Source organism: Crocodylus siamensis, chromosome 5 (assembly GCF_052110815.1).
Source record: "Crocodylus siamensis isolate JL-2025a chromosome 5, ASM5211081v1, whole genome shotgun sequence".
Classification (NCBI taxonomy): domain Eukaryota; kingdom Metazoa; phylum Chordata; order Crocodylia; family Crocodylidae; genus Crocodylus; species Crocodylus siamensis.
The window spans coordinates 24,444,385-24,458,616 of NC_143399.1; the positions used below are offsets into that span (position 1 = coordinate 24,444,385).

The 14,232-nt window shown below is 39.3% G+C and overlaps 1 protein-coding gene across 1 annotated transcript in view; it reads right to left on the bottom strand.

Annotated features, from left to right (window-relative positions):
• Positions 1–12,320, bottom strand: part of ADGRL4 (adhesion G protein-coupled receptor L4) — a 169,550-nt gene extending 157,230 nt beyond the window's left edge. The window contains exon 1 of the mRNA XM_090048908.1: positions 12,301–12,320. The gene's annotated coding sequence lies outside the window, so the exon portion shown is untranslated. The remainder of the gene's footprint in view (positions 1–12,300) is intronic.
• Positions 12,321–14,232: the final 1,912 nt, after the last annotated feature.

Genomic DNA, 14,232 nt, shown 5'->3' on the forward strand with positions numbered 1-14,232 from the left:
CTAGGTGACTGGATGGTCAAACCCTCTTAGAAAGATTAAACTCACATTTGAAAACGGGGTCTCAGCCATTCTTGGAGCAGAGCAACCTCAAACATTTTAAGAGTGTGGCAGCTATCATTGGTATAATCATTGGCAGCTCCACTGAAAGAGGGAAAAGACATGAAGCCATCCCACAATGAGTAGTGAAGCATTTGTTTTGAATGAGGCTGAGAACTACCCACTGCCTGTGGGCTGAAAACAACCACTATGTATAGAAAATGGACAAGGTGTATTTCTCTGTCTTCACCAGCTATTCCCTGGATCATTCAATATTTTTCTGTTTGAAAATATGCTTTTTTATCATATGAAAAGAAATAAAAGTGATGAACACATAGTTGGAAGGCCCAGATAATGACCATTTCTTTTGTAAAGCCTCTAAATGTTAAAACCTCAAGGTAATAAATTTAGCCTCATCTTCCATTCCCCTTCCTCCTTTTATTCATCCTGCTGCAAGTCTCTCTGACACATTCCCCTTCAAACACTCCTTATCAATTCTGGTGCCTCCTAAAAGACAGGATACTCTTTTATGTTCTTCATCATGAGGTAGACACTGCACATTTCTTCAGGTCAATGCACAACTTTTTCTCTGACCCTTCAACCTAACAAATAAATGCCACTCTAACTTTAGAAGAAACGAATAATCCAGAATCAAGATCAAACAAAAAACACATTAACAAGAGGGTTTCACTAGTACCCTTCTAATTGCCCTCTCACACCAGGAATAAAATCATAAACATGTTAACTAAATTCATCAAAATGCTTCTATGCTTTTTAAAATCCAGAGAATTTTCCAGGTATCAACATAAGATACTGCAACAAGGCTACTGAGTTTTCATCATAACTTGCATAGGTATACACGTTTTTAAAGAAAATAAAGAGAGACTGGATGACATACAGAGGAAATGAGTAGCAGGTATAAATTAGGCATTGGTAAGTTTCAATGACTATAAGGGAGTCTGAAGCTGGTATAATTTAAACACTGAGAGGGTGAAAAAATATATAAAATGCATCTGAAATATTATCTCATTTAACATGACTTGGTACCAAAATGTTGTAGAGAATTTTTCAATCTCAATATTTACATAGCTGTCAAGAGTTATGACTTGATTCCTTGGGGGCTCTGCCCTTCTGATTCCTTCATGCTGTCTTGTCTCCTCTTTCCCTCCTTCAAGGAACACAAAATGCATGAGATGACAGGGAAACTAATTCTCTTCACTATTTATGGTCCTAATCATGCAAATGCTTACAGATGTGCTTAGCTATAAAGAAAAGAGCAGTACAAATGATTTCAATGGGACCATTCACATGTTTAAAGATAACCAAGTATATGTATTATCAGCATATCACCTTAATTATGCATTTGCAGTGGGTTTAGAGTCAGACTCTTGCAGAGAAAGTAATGCATACTGTGAGTCTAAAAATCTTGGATACCAGATGCAGAAAAGGATCTTGGAAACTTTCTACTGGAACCCAATTATATCAGGAAAAGAAATCAATACATACACAAAAAAGCATACTGAAAATACAAGTCAAAGTTTTACTATTAATCAGAATATTGCATCTGTTAGTTCTGCTGTGTCATTTCCCTGTTAGAAAGGCAGTCCCCAGGTTTTTAAATGAAAATATGCTTATATAGAAAATATATTTTCATTTTCAAAAACAACACAATAGTGCTGTAATTGTGAAAAAGTGCAGTTTTTATATATTCAATATGCATCAGTTGAGCTACACTGATACTATACCAAAAAGACAGCCCAGTTTAGTCTCAGACTATGCAAGAGAAAGAAGATAGAAGAGTTACTATGACATTTTTATTTTAAATAATCTGGTGGAAACATTTAAATTTTATGCAGTACAATAATGCCTCATGGCTCTACTCGCCCTTACTGAAATAAGTACTTTGTGAATACAGAGAAAAAACAAAAACCCTTCTTAAAGATCTGACATTATTAGGGACTGCTCTAATGTTCCCTGAAGTCAGTGCAGACTCCAGTGCACTCCACCAGGCTTTGGAACAGGCCCTTAGGTTCCAATTAGGTAACATCTACCAATATGATTCTCCTATGAATAACGTTAAGCATTTGATTAACGTTTGTGTTTGTAGAAGTAGAACCCAAGACAGAATGGCAGACGTCGGTTTAAGAAATAATTAGGAGAAATAAGAGAGGAAGAATATGCATTTACTGACCAGACATATATACAACCACATTGCTTTTCTTTTGGCCTGAAGGTCATTCCCCTGAGGTGTTTGAAATCTATGCAACTAATGTACAGCATGTAGACTGGAAGAACCAGAGACAGAGTCATTGGACACCGGCTATGAAGAAGAGTGACCCTCATGGTATGGGTGTCTCCTACATTTGTGGCACCACAAAAGCCCTTGAAGTGCTAGAGGCATGCAGTCAGGCACTACAGTAAAGCACCATTTGAAATGGGAATATCTATGTAGAGCTTTATTTTGTAGCTAGAACCCCCCTGTATCCCACAGTCTCCCAAGGCAAGCTGTGAGGGAGACCTGCTGGGACCGTCTTGCTACCACCTTGGTGGCCAGGGACCAAGTTCCTTCCACTCTCCCCAGAGCCCTGGCCCTGGTGCTTTGGTAGCTGCAGCTCTATGCAAAACTGCCAGAGCACTGCCAGGCAAGAGATGGCGGCTCTACTGTGGCGGTGGCACCACTGTGGGAAAGGAGATCTCTTTACCCCACCACCCCTGCAGTTGGCAAGGGCTGTCTTTGGCAGCTGCTGCATTTGAGAAGCTTCCAAATTGGTCACTAATAACCTCCACCTTTCCCTGGCAGAAGGGAGGGCAAGTTGTCAGTAACTGGGCTCTCTACGGGTCAAGAGGACCTAAGGAGCAGCCCCCTATTGCCCCCTGGCTGGAAAGCTTGCCTTTGAGATGAATTTGTAGCTCTGCACCCAGGGGCCGCATGCCTCCATAGCCCTTTATTTTTGTGGCACTACAAAACAGCACTCCACTTTGTACAGCTGCAAAGGAATAGATGTCCATAGCTCGCTGATTTTATTTAAGAAGAGAGAAATGCAAATGTTTTGCTTTTACTTATAACAGTCTCTTGTCATGCTATTGGTAATATGAACAATTTACTTTAAGATACATGAGTCTAACTTGACCTTTTAATTGAAACCAACCTATCTATGCAGTATTGTACAGTTGCCAGGCTGATTTAGGAAAATTGTGTCATGGCAATTAAATGTAAAACCCTTGATAATTTTCTTTTTTGCTTAGTTAGATCCGAATGCTTGTGGGTTTTTGGAAACCTTGGAGAACACTCACATACCAGGTACTGGAGTCTTTCACACTTACAATGGCAGTAGTACACAGACCATTGCCCTTAATTATTGCAGGTAAAATAAAGCTTCTTTTCCCAAATGAAGCTGAATTTCTGGAACCTCTGTCCCTGCTATTTGCCTGTCTTCTTCAGTTTTCTTAAAGATGAGAATGATGGACCATTACTGAACCCCTTTTAGCTTCAGAAAAATATGCTGATAAAAAAGGAATTTTGCTGTCTGTAAATCCCACTTTTTAGATCTTCTGGTTTTCTTTGGCCAACACATAATTTTGGCTTCATGTGGAATCTGATGTAGTGAAACAATCTTTGGAATAAAAGCATAGCGTCACCATAGGTAAATACCAATCATCAAGAGATGTGGATTGAAACTGGCCAAAGAGTAACAGCTGGCAGAATGCATAAGGAACTTTCTGTCAGGGCTTTGATAAATCAATTTGTTATGCCAGTTTTGCTGTCATATCTTTTCATCTTGTGATGACTAGAGACTCAATTGGTATTTCAAATGATTCCCCCACAACACACACACACAGCACAAATACACAAGGGATCATATCTACATCTGGGTGATATATTTTAAGGGAATATTAATGAATGAAGGTCATAGAGAAACTAAATATTTGCTATCACTTACTATACTAGAACTAGGAGAAATACAATGAAATTATTAGAAAGTAGGTTTAATGCAAACAAAAATGGAGTTCTTTTTTTACACAGCATACAATTAACTTATGAAAATCATTGCCACAAGATGTTGTAGAGGATGAACCAGGGTTAGATGAGGATTGGATAAATTCATACAGAATATGTCTATTGCTGAGTATTAAACATTATAGTTAGGGCTGCATGTTATATATGAGTACTTCCTAGACCTCTGAATATGGGACTCGATAAGGGAAGAGGTGCAGAGGACAGACTAGTATGAACAGACCTAGCATATATTGTCTTCACTTAGTAGCCACACTATGCTACTGAAAGACACAGAATGCTGGTTTAGATGGACTGATGGTGTGCCCTAGTTTGTAATATGAAGGTTCAGATATATTGAAATTATGAATGAGTCCTGGTTGAATGTTGCAAAGAGTTTGAATTAAAAAATGGAGAAACATTTATAAGTATCATATACTATGCTTTAGTATTTTAATGAGCAGAATTTTGGAGATGCTGAAATATTTCAATGCAAGTCTTTTTTTTTTAATTGAAACTTTTCAACTTTTTGTTTTAAAATAATATTATTTTTGCTTAACTGTTGATCTGAATTAGAAGACAAAACAACCACCCTCCCCACACACTTTTTAAAGGGTTAAATAGTAAGAAAATGAAAACACAATCACTCGGGGTTGAACAGACTATTTTGGTTTACATGTAATGAAATTGTTTCACCAACCATATTCTGTTTCAGTTCAACCTGAACCAGTTTTTATTTTTTCTAATTTCTTGGTTTGACCACTAAACTCAAAGGTGCTTTATTCACCCAGCCATAGCCAGATCTTTATATGAAGCACAGGACACTTTACACAGATTTTGTCTCATGTGAATTGCATGGTAGATAACCAGTAAGTTCTTTACCAAGACAACAAATCTAGCTTGTTTCCTTTTGCAGACTTGTTTACACGCTTTTGTATTTTGGAAAAAATATCTAGAGAACACTGATAAACCTCCTGTATCTGTAACGTGTATATGATCTTTTTTTAAAAACCTTTTTATGGCTAAACAGACAAACCCTAGTGGATTCCTTTAAGTCTTTTTTCCTGTGATCTCTTGTCCCATATTTCACAGTTTCCTATCTCATAGGTATTTTTGGTTCTGTCACTGGAGTGGGACATTCATGCATGGAGACATTTATTGCCAAATCAGGCTTGAAATGCCACTGCACTTTTGCTTTTATTAACTACTTTTCTGTGATCATCATCAACTTGTTCACTGTGTCTCAGCAGCAAGCATCAGAACTCTATCCACAGCAGTTGGTGGAAGATTTGTGCTTTTCCCTCCCTCCTTGACAACCCAGGTTTTGCACAAATGGAGAGCAAGAGAAAATATCAACACCTGGAACTGAGAAAATGCAAATACAATCATTGTGAATCTTTATTATAAATAGAAGCTTTAGTGAAAGGAAATATTGGTACAATTAAGGCCTAATCCAAAACCCATTAAAGTCATTTGGAATCTTTCCATTGACTTAAATGGGCTTTTGGATCAGGTTCATGATGCTCTTTCCATTGCACTGTGCAGCACTTTCCAAGAGAGATGGCATTTCTAAGTGTGAATAACATTGCAGCACACAGCTTTTCTGTAAGGAATTCCAGATATGTCACATTTTCTTTTGCTGGCATCCGTTTTCATCATTTGTATTGCAGCAGATTGTGGTTATTATTCTAAATCTAAAATGCTTTTGAACAAACAGCATCATCAACTAGGATGTGCTGAATGGTTATATAGCCTAATGGGCCTGAGTTGACATAACATAGCAATAAAATGACATCCTGGAAACATGTCATTTTAATGCCCCTATAAATATTTTATAGACTTTTAAAATGTTTTTAGTTCTGATCAAAATACTCTTCATGCACGGGAAAACAGCACAAAACAAAACAAAAAACTTAGGTCACTTGTTCAGAATGGCTGAATCTTTTGCAGCTGCACATTGTAAAAGCAAGCAGAAAGACCTGTAAAGTGAAAATGTTTCTCCTCTCCATGCTGGCACAAAGTGAAAGGTGGTAGAACATATTCTAATCAATAAGCAACAACTTGTTCCTAAAATCATTACTCAGTATTTATTGTTGACATAGTTAATTGAGTCAAGTCAGGATGGATTGGAATGCTATGTTTGCTGAGTTTAGTGCATAAAGAAGAAGTTGTACTGAAAATAACTTGTGAATACAGAATACTCATTGCTTTTTAACGCATATCTGTTGGGAGGAATGAGAGCACAGACTTCCTATTTCTGAATTCCAGAATATTGTCTACAATCCTTGTCATTCACGTTCAACAAAGATGAATTCAAGACACAGAGAAGGGCTCTAAGGATGAACAGGGGAACAAATAGCTTATAATATGAGCACAGACTGGAAGGGCTTGGTTAGTTTAGTTTTCCAAACTGCAAGCTGAGGGATGAGACTGCAGTCTCTAAATACAGAAGGGGCAAGCAACAAGGGAGAACAGCTATTTAAGCCAAAGGACAATGTTAGCACAGGAATAAATGGGTATGAATTGTTCATGATAAATTTAAGATGGAAATTGGAAGAATTTCCTAACCATCAGAGTAGTGAGCATCTTGTAGCATCGTTCCGGCTGGAGTAGAGGGGAATAAAACAGTACTTTTAAGATGAAGGTGGATGAGTCTATGAATGGGATTCTAGGGCATGATGCTGGAGACTGGACTCAAAGACTCAAAAGGTACCATCAAAAACTATATTCTTCTGTGTCAAAGACCATACACTTCTAATACGAAACCAAGAGAAATGGAAATTAAATTGTATATCAGCATCTCTTTCCCATAATAGGTAGGAGAAAAATTGTATGCAACTGGCATGGGTCATTATTCATGGGATTAATAAATACATCTTTTTAAATGAAGGCAAGGGAGTGAAGGCAAGGGAAGTGAAATTATCTTAAAACAGGAAGGTGCTCTGTCTCTGCATTAACTAGCTTTCTCTCTCTGCATTAACCAAGAAGGAATGGGAGCTCAGAGCAATAGACATGGTTTGGCAGGGACAACATGGAAAGGGGCACACAGACAGGAGTCACAGAAAGGAAGCAGGGAGGCAGGAAAGAAGGTGGTGTGAGACACATGGGTTGTATGCTGGGGCAGATGTGTGCAAGGTTTTGATGATTTATATGTGGTATAATGGATCAGAAGATGCAATAGGGGGATTTAGTGTAGTATGAGTGACAAGTGAAGAGAATACATTTTGGATTGCCTGAACCTTTGCAAAAGTTTTAAGATCTGTACATTTCCTCTCATATTTCTGCTAGTAAATAAACTTCCTAATGTACTTTTGTAAAAAACAAACATATCTGTACAGAGAGAGTTATGTGTGCATTCAATCTAAGGAAGAGATACTTATATGCAGATAACGTTGGTTCAAAAATATATCTTAACAAAACTATTGTAAATCAGCTCTATGAAGTATGCAATAAACCATGTGATTATGTACACATAATGACATTGACATTGCTAGGATTTGCTGGTGGGATGGGAGGGGTAATATTAAAACCAGAGGTCTAATAATCAATTGCTATTGCAATAACCAAAGGACCAAATACATTGCCTCACATGAAGCAGCATAATTTGAATCATGAAGCTCAAACACCCAAGCATGGATGGTCTACCTGCGGTATGGGTGCTACAAATGACACAGGCAACTTGTGTGTATGGCACACAACAGAGCAGGGAGGGGACAGGCTTAGCATAGCAGTTGACAGGGCAAAAAGCGGAAAGAAAAGCATGGAGCACAGAGTAGGGAACAGAAAGAAGAGCTGCAGATCAGGCAGGGGAAGAATATTGGAGTGACCCTTGAGGGGAGGAGCTAATTTGTGGCACGCCTGCTGAAAAGTTTGTCCCTTGCTGCATTGCAGCAAGATTAACAGTGTCAGAGTGGGATGCTGATGCTGATACCACCACTGCCTACCTTTTTATCAGTAGGACTTAAAGTGTTTACAAGAGGATGCCAGTACCTGGTTACCTGGGTTATATACACATGGAAAAAAATGATTCATGAATCAAAGCAGAAAAAATATCCTGCAGAACTTTCTTCAGCTAAGTCAGAATGAAAAAACAAAATTAATAGGACATAAAGCATCCAGTAGCATTTCACCTTATATGTGACAGGATGTAAGATAACAGGGAAATTCTGTCAAACTTAGTAAGTAGAATAGTCCTATATTAAATCTCCATCATGACTAGAGTATTAACTATGCAGTGCCACAGCTAACAAAACTCTAGAAATACCATTATGTAGATCATGAAGCATTTTGCCACTGATAGTAAGTAAATCAAGTTTGAGCCAGAAAGTGGAGTGTCTGCCATTCATGTTATGAATATGCATCCTTTCTCACCCTACAGGTCACATAAAATTACATTCCAAGTTCCTCAACACAGCTGCATCATTTGGAATTAATTTCCCAAAAGAAAAACCAAGGGGTCAAACAAGGTTGATCTTTGTTACAGTGAATAAATAACACTGAATTTGCTGACAAATATTAATAAATTTTGGGCATGACCATTGGTAGCAACAGTAAGATTCTGGCTCTAGGCATAACGTGCTAGCTCTTGTGGCTTGAATTAAACCTGTGATCCAATTTGAAGATGAAGCAGCTAACCCAATTGTTTTGATGAACTTACATGTCTGAATTAGACAATATTTTTAGTTACCAGATTGTTTTGTCATGACACCCACTGGCATTCTTAAAAGAGGATAAATATCAGTTTGGATGTCTACAGAAACTTTCATCTCGGGATACCAGAGTACTTTCAAAACATTATCTAATTAATCTCCACAACAGCAGAGGAACACATCATTTCTACTGGACAAAACCACTTGTGTGAAACTAAGTTCTCAGGAGCAACACATAAAATTTAGAGCTTTAAGACGTATGCTCTTGAACAGCAGCAAGCAGAATGTAATTAGCATGGACACCCCTTTCACTACACAGTCAAGGGGTGTCAAGGGACATTTACCGGTGAGTAATCAGGACCTCCTTTTCACATAAAGTTGAACTGAACAGCACAGAACCCTGAGGACCTTGTTGTATAATAAATTCGTTGATGATCAGATATGAAAAGTGCTACCTATTAAATAAGCAGTACCACTACATGTGGCATACTGCTTGGAGGACTCATGGTCAACCATGAAACTGACTCCATCAGGCCCCTGGCAGACTTTACACTGAAGATGCAATTGACCTGTTCATTGAGACATAAATAATAATCCCACCGCACATTTTTGTGGCTGGTTTTCATCACGCTTTGAATGCCAAGCACAGTAGCCCCAGCAGGCAGCCTGATGCTGGCTAAACTGTGGGACTTGATTCACAGCTCCCCTGCACCTGCAGGCTGACAGCTGTGTGGTGCAGTAGTGGTTAGGACTTCGCTCCCATGTTTCCAGAGTGCTAAATTAAAGGGAATTCAGCCAGGCTCACAGTGCCTGGGCATGGAGGGCTCACAGTGTCTGTGCATTGATTCTGTGATTCTATAGTGGTTGCCTTGCTCTGCAGCTCCTGTGGGGGCTGAGGAGCAAAGCACATTCTGGTACCAGGTCAAGGTGAGCAAGATTGACTTTGCTACCCCACAGCTGCCAGGGAGCTGTAAAGCAAGGCATTTGGCACATCCTAGCCACAGGGACCTGGCACTGAAGATAGGTTCCCTTATCCTGGGGACTCTTAAAAACTATGTGTGGAGTCCAACTGCACATGTGGTTTTCTGATATCTTTGTCACATAGGGACACCTGCTGCATAGGGATTGCTGAACCTCTCCCTTCCCAGGGTCCCACATGCTGGGACCTTATAAAAAGCCTGTATGCAGTTCAGTCGCGTGCAAGGGTTTCTGGCATTGTGGTATGTGGGGCTCTGAGATCATGCCACCTTGTGGGTCTGGGGCTGGGACTGATGATCAGCTGACTGTTGATCCCAGCCCTGGGACTGCACTGGGGCCCTGAACTGGTTTTGGTGCATTCCTGGAGTTACAGCATTTCAGGCTGGGGTGCAGGCATCTGGCTTTCAACTTGCTGCTATTTCTTCTCATGTCTACACCACATTTGACCATTTTGTTACACATTTGCGCTCACTCATTCTATCTGGCAAAGTCTTTCGTTATACATTTGCCTTCAAGCAGCAGGAGCTGCAGCAGGGGTTGCATAGTCCAAGACTCTATGCTGCAGTTACAGGTGGTTGAACCAATGGCACAGGCCCCACTTCTTCATTGCTCCCTGAAGTGCCTGACTCTGGTACACAGGCAGTTGAGACATGGCCACCTTTGCCATGGTGTGTAAGCTCCTGGTGGTAAAAATGCAGCTGCTGGAACGTCCGTTTTTTTGCTGTCAGGTATTTTCTTCAGGCTCTCATGCCACATGTGTAGTCACATCTCTTTAGGTGTGGCATCGATGGGTTGGGTGCTGGTAAGGAAGTGTCTATGTGATGGCAGATGTGTGTGTAGTGTGGGATGGTTGTACAGTGGGTATCTCATCTCCTCAGTTTGTCTCGATCATTCTATCCTGCTGGCCACTGCTCTTCTGATGTCAAGTGGAGTGAAGCCAGCTAGCAGGTAGGCTGGTAGGCCTCAGACATCCTTTGATGCATTGGCAGCTATCATTCAGGAAGGGGTCAAAGCATTTAGCATGTGCAGATCTCTTCCATACAGGAAGAACAGAAGCTGAGAGCCAGAGCAGTGGGCTACAGCAGAAATGTTCATGTCACGACCTCCATCAGGAATACCTGGTAATACCTGCACATTCTTTTAACACTCCAAACCATGATTTTTCAACTTGCTGACACACTGGCAAGTAGTAGCAGTGTAATTTGGATCTGATCACAGATCCCAAAATTGCATCACCGTGGCAAGTGGTGAGATTCAGGATCCCATCATGCTGTTAAATGAACATGTGCCAGAGGCCTTAGACTGGGACATTTGACAGGATCTTGTCAAGAAGTGGCATAATGGCAATCTTACAAAGTGAAGTTAGCTAAATTGAATTTAGGTCACATTCATTCAGAATAAGGTTGTGCGTTACTCTGTTTAAATTAAGTCTCTATAAAGGTTAATTCAGACAAAGTATCCTGATTATCCTCATGTAAACGAGACTTTAGCCAACATTAGTGAACTTTCTTGTAAGCATGATACGCATTTCCAGAAGAGGGTCTTGAGGACAGATTTGAAAGAAGAGATACTAGACAGAAGTTAATTCAGGAGCCTTTATATCTGGAAAGATGGGATCTGATTCCCGATGGCAAGATGTATGGAAGAAAGTTTAGCTGTGCATGAATAACTGATTTTTTTTCAGGAAAAAAACAAACAAACAAACATTGAGTTGATTTGAAACAATTTTTTTGATGTTTTGATTAGCCAAAGAGTCAGAACAAAGCAAAACAAAAAATCTGGTTGAGGCTGAGCAAATGTTTCATTTTGATTGGACAAAGCTCGCCCATATTGCAAAATTCACTTAAAAGAAAACTCTAACAATGCTTTTTTCTAATTAGAAGCATGAAATGTTTCATTTAAAAAAAAACATTGAAATAAAATGTGCTTACTTTTTCAAATTATTTTGCTCCTTTCTCCCTGCCCGAAATAATTCATCAAAATTGACATGAACGTACAAACTATTCCAGCGTATCTGCATTTTAGCTGAAAACAGCTCTGGTCAGCTCTAGTTTGTGAAAAGAGGTCTACAAAAAGCCATGGAAAGCTGGCAGCACTGACTAAATGTCAAGTGAGCTTGTCATCTGTTTCGCTGGACGTTTTAACAAAAGTAGAAAAGTAACCACTTTGGAGTTAAATTCAGATTATTTTTAATTAATACTCAGCTTCACAATAACAGGAGGTATGAAAGGAAATGGGTAAGTAGTTACAAGGTTGATGTACTTTGAACAGAAATAAAGGCAGGAACCAAACGTGTCAACATGTACAGCTCTGAAGAACAATCATGACAGAAAGCAATCATTGCTATTTTGAGTAATTTTGATTTCCATTAATGGCAACATTCAAATTCTATTTTATCCATTATGAAACCAGCTGAATGTACTATACCGTGTCCTATATTGTCCTGCTAGAAAGTAACTTTTGTCTGTTCAATATTAGCTGGGAATTGGTATATAATCCCTTACTCAAATCACATCTATTTCATAAAGAAAATAATGACATGAATAAAACCATGGCAGAAATTTCAGAAATGAGTAAAATACCATCAATGTCAGAGCTGCTATAATGTCCATGAATACACACAGAAATTCACTTTAACGTTACCTTGAAAGACACAAGGCAATCAAACTCTTCCATATGGCTCAGCCTTCAGAATTCCTTCATACTGGAAAAATAATATCCTGTCGCCAGCAAAATAAACCAACGAAGACTGTTCCTATATGAACGCACGTGAATATGTAGCATGTTGAGTCTGATGTACTCAGGCTTTTGTGTGCTCAGTAACAAATCCCTATCCCCAGGAACAGAAGATCCTGCTATTCTATTGAATCCTTTGATGTATCATGCAATGTAATTAACTTCTGTGAGGTGTCTGCCTCGTTCCTTTTGTTCTTATGAAGAGACCTCTAAAAATAATATATTGCTTATACCTATGTCTATAAAGGCAACATATGGTAAAAGCACTAGAATGGATATTGATGAGGAAGTAAAAGCATGAGGCATGTTTCACTAGAAAGCAGCATTTTGTATTTATGGGGCCTCTCTTATAGAGAAAAGCAGCACTCTTGCTGAAATGTGTCAAGCCACTCTCCTAAGTAAAAAGACATCCTTATCTTCTTTTTTGTCCATCCTCCTCAGAAAAAAGCGTTATCCTAAGGCAGCTGTATTAAAAAGGGAATCAGTGCAAATAGAAGTAGAACTGCTATTGCTTGGATAATATTAATGAGTTGCACATCTTATATCAGGTGTTAGGGTGGGATTATGCCACTTAGTTGCATAATAATTGGTGAAGTAGCAAGTGAAAGAGAGTACCAGTGGTTTGACAAATGGTCTGTGCCAGGGGGAAACCCCGCTGTGGGGAGGGAGGAAGGGAAGGAAGATGCTTCCAAGAGCAGGGGTAGGGAGGGTGCGGGTTTGGAGAGGGAGGACATGCTTCCAAGAACCAAGGAGGTTGCATGACAGGGGTCAGGAGTCCGATTCAAAACAGATGCTGGCCATTGTTGCTGCAACATGGTCTGTCCTCCCCACCTCTTGTTCTTAAAGCACTGGCAACATGGTGTCTATATACTGGCTACTGCTGCAAGAGAAATGCTGTGGGACTGGTCCCGCTGCACTGGTGCAGACTCTGTGGAGATAGGCGACAATTTTGGTGCTCCTCTTAAGTTGGGTGAGAAGAGCAGGGGTCCCTGCTTTCTCACCCATCCCTAGTTATGTTACTGAAGACAGCTTGTTACACAGCCTAAGGAACAGTAGGGCAGCTCTTCAGCTGATGTAAATGCTCATAGTTTTACTGAATCCAACTGAGCGATGCTAAATCAGCATTTCCAATATCACATGATTTATTTAATATCTTGAGACTAGAGGTTTAAATAAAAATTAAATAACTTCAAACAACATTATACTAGTCCCTTAAACTGAACTTTCTTTGTTAAACTAAAATTTGAATCCAGCCACTACAGTAACTGTGTACCAATATTTTAAATACCTGCTACTACCGTTCAAAATAAGGCATATTCCATACCTCAGAAATTTCTCATGGAAAAAGTTTAATGCATATTTAACATTAAGGTTTGTGATGAAGAAATCTGTCTTTAGCCCCTGCAATACTTCATGCTTGCAAAATGCTTGAAAGCCAGAGTTAAAACTTAACAGTTTTTTGGTGGGGAGGAGAAGGGGGAAGAGAGAAAGTGTGTGCATGTGCAAAGGTTTCAAATTAATATAGTACATAGAAAACCAGGGCAAAAACAAAGCAGAAAACAAGATTAATGTAATGACTAAAATAACAATCAGGAAGTTTATCCTGGAGATCATATATTATACTTTAGTAAAAACAGAACTTCAGGATTTTCTATACAAAATACAGCAAGTATGTAGGAGCCCTCAGTAATTCCCCTCAGGCCTACCTGTATCCCCTGCTTTGAATTAAAGAGAGAGAAAAATACATTGGTTTAAATTTTACAACAATTTTGCCCTGGAGCAAACTATGCATTTTCCCCAGCACAAATCAGCTGCATTTAATTCCCTAGACAGCTGGCA